Below are 8728 nucleotides of genomic sequence, written 5' to 3'. Positions count from 1 at the left end.
AATTTTGGAAATTTTATATTATAAAGCCATTTCTAGCTAGTCAGGAAGTCATACAAAGTATCAAGTGTCTAACTTACATAAAGCATTTCAGTATAACAGATCCAATCAGAAACTCTTTCAAAATGTGGCAAAAGTACAGGCACAACCCAATAGAAATAAATTGTACATATATGGCATAACCCTAAGGATGGACAACTTACCTTGAATCTGACTGTCCTTCTCTTCTATAAAGATGTAAATTTCAATATTAATTTTACTGTCAAGCAGTTTATGGCTTCCTCATCATTTTATATTAGTTTATTTGTCTGGTTCTTTGTGTTTGATATGATTGGTACTCTATCTAATATGTAATGGTATGAATATCAAATATTTTACCAAGGTTGGTGCTTTTATCAAAAGTGAAGGATTTAAAATAATTATCACTAAGCCACTCTACTAAAACTTGTATATTTGCAAACTCAGCATCATGGATAAAGGTATAAATAAGACATACCTATACATCTCAAAAGTTCAATTGTGTGAGGGAGAGTGTACTATAAGTAACACCTTAGGCTTCTCATTATAACAAATGTTTGACTTTATCAACACCAATCATCACTTATCAACAATTCTCTATCATCAGTAGAAGCAAGATAAAGGTGTACATGTGATCAAAGTGAACTGGTAGTTAGTAGACACTCTCCCCCATAAAAATGTTATTGTGAACTCTTGCATATCTGTTATGCTGTATATCATTCAGTTGTATTGTGCCACTGTATTAAGGTGAGGTCTGATATTATTGTATAAGTGCTTTTCTTGTTGACAAACTGGGCTAACTTTTGTCATCAAACAGATGGATCAAGATCAAGACAACTCTCATGAGGAGTCTTATGTCAACTTGTTAACACTTCCTATAGAATTATTGGTTTATATCATCTCATTTTTATCTTCACTACATGACAGGGTAAATCTGAGATATGTTTCAAGATGGTTAAGGTGTGTGGTTGAAGAGACACCATCACTGTGGAAGGAGTTTGTGTGGCCTTATTACAACAGTCATGGGAAATGTATTGTGAAAGCATTGTTGAAGATGTGTGGAAAGCATGTCAAAGTATTGTCTTTTCCTTACTGTAGAGGGCCATCAACACCAATAGTGATGCTGCAGTATTGCAGTAATGTACAGCATGTAAGCTTGCCATCAACCAAGTTAGATCCTAAACAACTACAGAAGATAACACGTCATTTGGGATGCCTGCAAACACTTGAGTTTAAGGTAGACCATGATAGTGACATTGAACAATTATTTTCTAACACTAGTCACCTTAAAGAAATTATGATAATTTCTGATTCTGGGCCACCCATTGAAGACCTGTTCAAGTATTGGAAGGAAAACGAGTGCAAACCACCAAGTTGTAGTGTTATTGCTGATGGCTTTACTAAACGTTTAGGTGAGTATGCTGCTCAAATTACCACTATTCCTGCTGGTACCACTTCTATCTTTACGGTATTTAGTAAATATCATAAAGTATGCTCAAAGTTTTCTCCTTCACTTCCATGCCTTCAACTACATGTTGATGCATCTGGTCAAGTGTCCATTTCATGTGTGAAACTAAGTGACTGCGTTGATTTAATAGTGATGAATGATTGTCAGTATGATGGGAGGACAATGTGTACGGTGAGATTGAGAGAACATTATAATGAACTGATCATGAACTTGATGAATATTGCTAAACCACACAACCTTAAATGTGCTACTCATTTTGATCTTTCTTGCTGTTACTCACTTCATTCTGGTCACTTGGAACAACTAGCTATTGCTTGTCCTAATCTTCAGAGGCTTAACCTGGAGTATTGTTATGATTGTTTGAAAAGTCTACAAGGTCTGAGGGCCATTGCTACTCACTGTCAAAACCTACAAGGACTAAACTTATTTGGTATATGTGTTTCAGAAGTGGAGGATCATATCCTATTGTGGGAAATATTGAGTAACATGGAGTTGACTCATCTAGCACCAGGCTTTTGTATTTTGAGACCAGAAGTTGCAAACAAAGAAATCTTTATTTGTTTGCTTCAGAAATGTTCTATAAGAGGAATACAATGTGAATTAGGTAGAAGTTGTCATTGTGATGGTTGTTGGAAAATAGATACATTGATGCTATCCTATTTGACAACATTACACTACTGTCACCTAGAATACTACGGTGATTCAGCCACTGTTGTACAGGAGATGATAAATAACTGTAAGGAGCTCAAGTATTTGATAGTCACTGCAGACAATTTGTCACTGAACTTAGCCCATAACCACAACCTACAACAATTATACATTGAGGCACTAAGAACTGATGTTCCTGATCACTTTATGACCTCAGTTTCAGCTCATGGTGGACTGGTACATGTAGTTATGAGTGTACAATCTTTGACAGCTGAAGGTATAACATCTCTTGTAAGAAACTCTCCCAAACTGATAACATTACTTTTTAATATTAGCCGAGATAGAAATGCCACAAAAAATTTGAATGCCACATTAAGGAAAATGTTTTCCAAAAGAAAATTATTTACAGCTGGTTACTGCAATGTAAATGGTAGGAGATATATGTTACCAGCTAAAGTGTTGCAGGGTCAAGGTACTGATCTGCTACCACTTTGGAACTAATTACTTACGTAGTGACATATACTGTAACTGATGACTGTTAGTACACTTGAAATTTGGAGATAAAAATTGCTACTGTGTACATGTGAGGTAGAACTGGTACTGCTTTGTACTTCATTCTAACTACAACTATGGTTGTGACTGTGATTTATCAGCAAATCTCTTACAGTGCTTTAGTGACAATATTTTACATTAAATTTTAAATCCAATGAATTGTGCATGATCAGGGGGTCTGACACCAACTGGAATCCAACACAAATCACTTGGAATTCCTAAATGGAATCTGGAATCTCTGAATCTTGATGAATGTTCTCAAGTCCGATTATTTCTTGCAAAATTCTCTCGTGTGCTGTGTTGCAAATTACTTCAGTCTTGTGAATGCAGTGCATGTGATTTGGCATGTTGTGCATGTATCTGGGCACGTTTGTACAAGCTGGTTAAGGTGATCAAATGAACGCATTAACCTGGGTTAAATGTGGGTTCAATCTGGTTTAAAGTGACCATATGAAAAGGGTGTTAGATAACCTGCAACAAAATTAATTACTATATATACATGTAATCAGCGGCGGAGCAAGTAGTTGATATGAGGGGGGGCTGGGCTGACCCAGACTTATTTCTATAGTTTGGTAAGGTGAGACCAAAAAAAAAAAAAAAAAAAAAAAAAAAAAGGTCGCAACCAACTGACAAGAGCTTTCCACCTCACCAGCTACCATTTCTAGCTGATAAACTACATAAAAATCCTTACATAGCTCGCTACACACTGAATACTTTATTAGAGTGACTGCTCTATTAGAGTATCTCGATCTTTATCACGGTTTTCAGCCCCACTCCAAGAAAGATAATTTCGGTGTGATATCATTCTGAGGGGGGCTAAGCCCCCCCTCAGCAGATCGAGGGGGGGGGCTTCAGCCCCCTAGCCCCCCCCCTTTCCGCCGCCTATGCATGTAATAGATATACCATGGGCAAGAGTGCTTTGCCTGATACGTACACACAAGCCCAAGGGCGAGTGCATATATACAGGCAAAGCACGAGTGCCCGTGGTATAACTAATATGTTCTACTTTAGCATGTAGACTCACCTAATTGGCAAAATCTGTAGTTGCTATACAGGGGCGTAGCCAGGGGGGGTTCAAAGGGTTCGGACGAACCCCCTTTTCAGAGTTAAGTTTTTTAAATCGTGATACTGGTTAACTATATTCCAAATCATTTTTCAGCACTCTCTGGATTCAGGCCTAGTCCCGCAAGATTGGAAAATTGCTAATATTGTCCCAGTACACAAGAAGGGGGATAAGAGCTCTGCCCCCAATTACAGACCAGTGTCATTAACTTCTATCAGTAGCAAAATCTTTGAACATATTTTAGCGTCACAAATAATGCACCATCTACAGTCTAACAATATTCTCTCTGACTCACAACATGGTTTCAGAAGAAATAGATCTTGTGAATCACAATTAATTGCATTTGTACATGATCTGATGTTGAACCACAACAATGGTATTCAGTCCGACATTATTTATACAGACTTTGCCAAAGCCTTCGACAAGGTTCCTCATCAGCGTTTACTTTATAAGTTGAAATGGTATGGCATAGACAACAATATTTATCAGTGGATTAAATCTTTTCTAACAAATCGTCATCAACAAGTAATCATAGATGGCTCAATTTCTTCTCCAATTCCAGTTACTTCCGGAGTTCCACAAGGCACAGTCCTAGGTCCCATACTGTTTTCAATATACATAAATGATCTACCAGAAGTCATCAAACACTCCACAATAAGACTATTTACTGATGACTGCATATTATACAGACAAATTAAATGTACAGAAGATGCTATTTTACTCCAAAGCGACATTAACTCCTTTATGGAATAGGCCTCGATATGGCAAATGAAACTCAACGTAGATAAATGTCACAGCATGAGTGTAACCCTAAGTAAGCTTTATACTATCTCAAGAACCTATTACATGGATAACTCTCCCTTGTCCCAAGTTGACAGTTGCAAGTACTTAGGTGTCATCATCCAATCAGACCTAAAATGGAACATGCATGTCAACTACATAACAGCTAAAGCCAACAAAACATTGGGATTTCTCAAACGTAATATCTCATGTGCCTCAATCCATGCTAAGAAATTAGCATACACCGTATTTATTCGTTCCCAACTCGAATATGCTGCAACAGTGTGGGCACCCTGGCAGTCTACCTTAATATCCCGGTTAGAGCAGATACAACGAAGAGCAGCCCGGTTTGTGACCAATACATACACACGTGACCCTACTGTTAGCGTAACTAACCTTATGGACCAGCTGGACTGGGAATCACTTGAAAGCAGACGATTAAAATTAAGATTATCCATGATGTACAAAATTATCCACAATGAAATTGATATCCCATTTGATTTGTATACTAACTTTGCAACATATTCCAGTACAAGAAATTATCATCCTTTTAACCTCCTATCATTGCAAGCATCAAAGACCTCATATCAGTCCTCATTTTTTCAAGCAACAATTTCACTTTGGAATGATTTACCTAACCTAGCTAAAGACTCTAATTCACTTGAAGTATTTAAATCTATAATTAAATTATAATTTACTTATTGTATTGAATTATTATTATTATTTTTTTTTTGTGATTTGTCTGTACATTTTTCTTCATTTCTGAAGTTGTACAGTATAGGTAAATAATAATAATAAAAAACTAGAACTGAATTAACTTACACAAATCCACTGAAATGGGTAGCTACAGGTCTTCAGGCAGAGGAATTCAAGTACCTCTACTCGCTATTGCGAATGAATTTATAAGAATACACATGTTTACACGTGTACACGGCCCCAGACCCCCGCTGTGGAGATTCTATACTTAGGGCAGAACCCCCCTTTTGGAAATCCTGCCTACGCCCCTGATATAGGGAACCAAGTAAGCTGTGACTGTGGGATTAAATTTTGCCAAACAAACTGTGATTGTGGGATTCAATTTTAATACATCAAACAGTAGTTTGATTTTATTATTGCTAATATAGGAGACTAGTGCTTTAATTATATTACTTTAATTGCTACATTTACAAAACTAAAAAACAAACTACTGCTGATGTATTAAAATTGAATCCCACAATCACAGGTTGTTTAGCAGAATTCAATCCCACAATCACAGCTTGCTTGATTCCCTATATAAGAGAAGAGGATAACAGTAAAACATCAAAGAAATCTGATGATTTCTGGATATAGTGTGCACATCTATTAGGTATGCAATGTCTCAAGTTAACGAGATATACGCACTGGTGGCAGTACGTATATCTCATTAAGGCAGTGTGTAACAAGATATACGCACTGCCTTAATGAGATGCACTGCCTTAATGAGATGCACTGCCTTAATGAGATATACGCACACTGGTAGTGCGTATATCTCGTTAACATTTTGAGTCAGTGCGATATGTGATATACATGCACTGGCTTTCCTTTGATCTGAGGTGTGAAAGCAATTTCCTGTTGTGACATGGATATATTATAGCTGTATAGCTATTAACAAAATTATGACAACGTTATTGTTCTCAATTGGTCACTGGGCGGATGTAAAGAACTAGTGCTGAAAATTTTGTGATGGTAGGTAGGAGTAATATAATGTACGTATAACAATGAAATTAATAATAGACAGAATGCATCAGGAAAATTCCATACGGGATTTCAAAAGTAAATGCCAACTATCTCAAGCACTGAATTGCTATCTGCAAGCTGCAGTCTACCTAGCCATCAGGTTTTAACTAGTTTTGTAGCTATACTGTATACCATAATTCAGTATTCTTATTTATTAAGTTGAAATGAGAAATGCTGAATTATGGTAGTGTATACAGCCATGTATAGAATAGTTGAAACCTACCAAGGAATAGCACAACAAAATTATTGATTTAAAAATGAAGGGTTCTATTGGTAAAATGTAGTAGAACAAGAGATGATGGTAGCTATGAGAGAAAATCTTAGCTACTTGGCATGGGAAAATCCCTACTTTGGCATTTCCACTATTTTTAATTGCTGGAACCCTACTAAATTAATAATTGTAATTGCACTAGTTTGTTAACTTTTTGCTAGAGCATAGCTATGAAATACACTTGTAGCTGTGATTAATTGTATTGGAGTATCTCAATCTTGCCACTCAGCTATGCAGTAGATCAAGTTGGTGGGTGATCGCTGTTGTGGCACATTCTTAAGGGGTGTGGCACTTATTTTTAAAACGTAGCTTAGCTGCTACTAGTTCATTAAGTGCCTCAAATAGTCTAAATAATTATGCTCCTTCAAGAGTATTGATAGATAAAATTAACACCTTGATATGGCTTCCTAGCATGAAGCTTTAATTGAAGATTGAAGAAATGGCAAAGCATAGACATTCGTTGGAACTACAAAAGACACATCCCACCAGTGAGTTTGGTGTTGTGAGGTAAAATAGTGGCTGTGCACTGCTTCGTTTGGCCTAAGCCTTGTAACTGTGATCAGACAGACTGATAGGCAGGCAAGCTGACAGATCAAAATTCGAGTTACATATAGCAATTGTTTTAAAATTCAATATCCGAATATCTGTAAGTTTTTAAATGTTGTAGTTGATGCTGAATAGAATAAGACTATTCCGCAAAGGTGACTTTTGCCACGTGTGATATTTTCATGATGGTTTTTAGATGCAGCTTTTTCAGCAGCGTGTGTCATTAAGGGTAACCCTAATAAACAGTACAACCATACTCGGGTTTGATTCTCAATATACCTGTACATACTGACAAAGCTATTCTGGAAACTTTTAATACAGTGACGTTTTGAAAATTAAACTCCAGTTGATCACCCAAAATTTCATAAGACTACCATACCAAGCACGCAGTCTTGCTTCTATATCACCCAAAATTTCATAAGACTACCATACCAAGCACGCAGTCTTGCTTCTATATCACCTAGTACAGTTGTTCCATTCAATTCATGTGTTCTGTGTGATGCGCAACATTAGTCTAGGCATGCCCTAAATTTAATGTTCTAATAACCAGTTAAAGAACAGAAGACTTTATTCCAAGTTGAAATAACTGTAACTGCTTTCCCACTAGGGACCTGTGAGAAGGTTAAAGCCTGTTAATACAAGGAGTGAGAATCTTGAAACTACATATAACTGTGTGGAATGTAGAAAACATCCCAGACCCAGTGGTGACTTGCCCAAGCTGTAGATCCATAGTATGCCTCAAAGAAGCCATAACAGCTGCAGGGATCTGGCTGTATTCAACTTGTACTAACCATGACTTCTAAGGTTTTATCAGGTGAAATGTTATAATACAACAATTAACCGAAAATCAAGCTGGTTTCTAGCCCTTCTATAAATATTTTTTTGTTTTTCACCTTGGGATAGGCTCTTAGGCAAGAAGTAGTAAACATGTTGCCTTCCCTGTTCATCCTCCATTGCCTAACTGGTACAGTTGCATGATAATTAATTGTTACTAGTATATTAAAATATATTACTTTAAAATGAAGTAGGGATCCAAGTGATTAAAAAGTACTGAAACAAGAGATGGATGATAGCATTACAGCATAGTTCAGTGAGAAAATCTCTATATTGGCATGTTATAATAGCAAATAATTATTTTAAACAATGCCAAAAAGGGATTTTCTCACTGAACTGTGCTGTAATGCTATCATCCATCTCTTGTCTCAGTACTTAAATTCCCCACTTCATAATAGTATACTAGTTAGTTTAGTTTTTTGTTATAGCATACAGCTATACAGTACACAAAATAACAGTCCGGACACTGACAAATTCCTATCAATTATACTAGTTGTCAGGCCATAACTGAATTTGTCTGGAAATAGAGTTCTGATCAATTACACTGGTCAGCTACTTCCTTGAAACCATAAAATTTAATCATTCTACAGCATGAATAAATTTACAAAGGATTCTAATTAACTGACAGTGCCTGCATGCATACCTCCATCATATAACTTCGTAAGTAGGTACACTTTTCAAAGCCTATAATAGGCACTGTCTGTAAACTAGAGTACTTTGTGAATCTCAGTATCAAATTAATGTTTAATTGTTGAATATTTTAAAATGTTTATGTTTCAAAAGGAGTAGCTAACTT

The sequence above is a fragment of the Dysidea avara genome, chromosome 5 (genome assembly GCF_963678975.1).
Source record: "Dysidea avara chromosome 5, odDysAvar1.4, whole genome shotgun sequence".
NCBI lineage: Eukaryota > Metazoa > Porifera > Demospongiae > Dictyoceratida > Dysideidae > Dysidea > Dysidea avara.
This window is presented reverse-complemented; position numbering follows the sequence as displayed.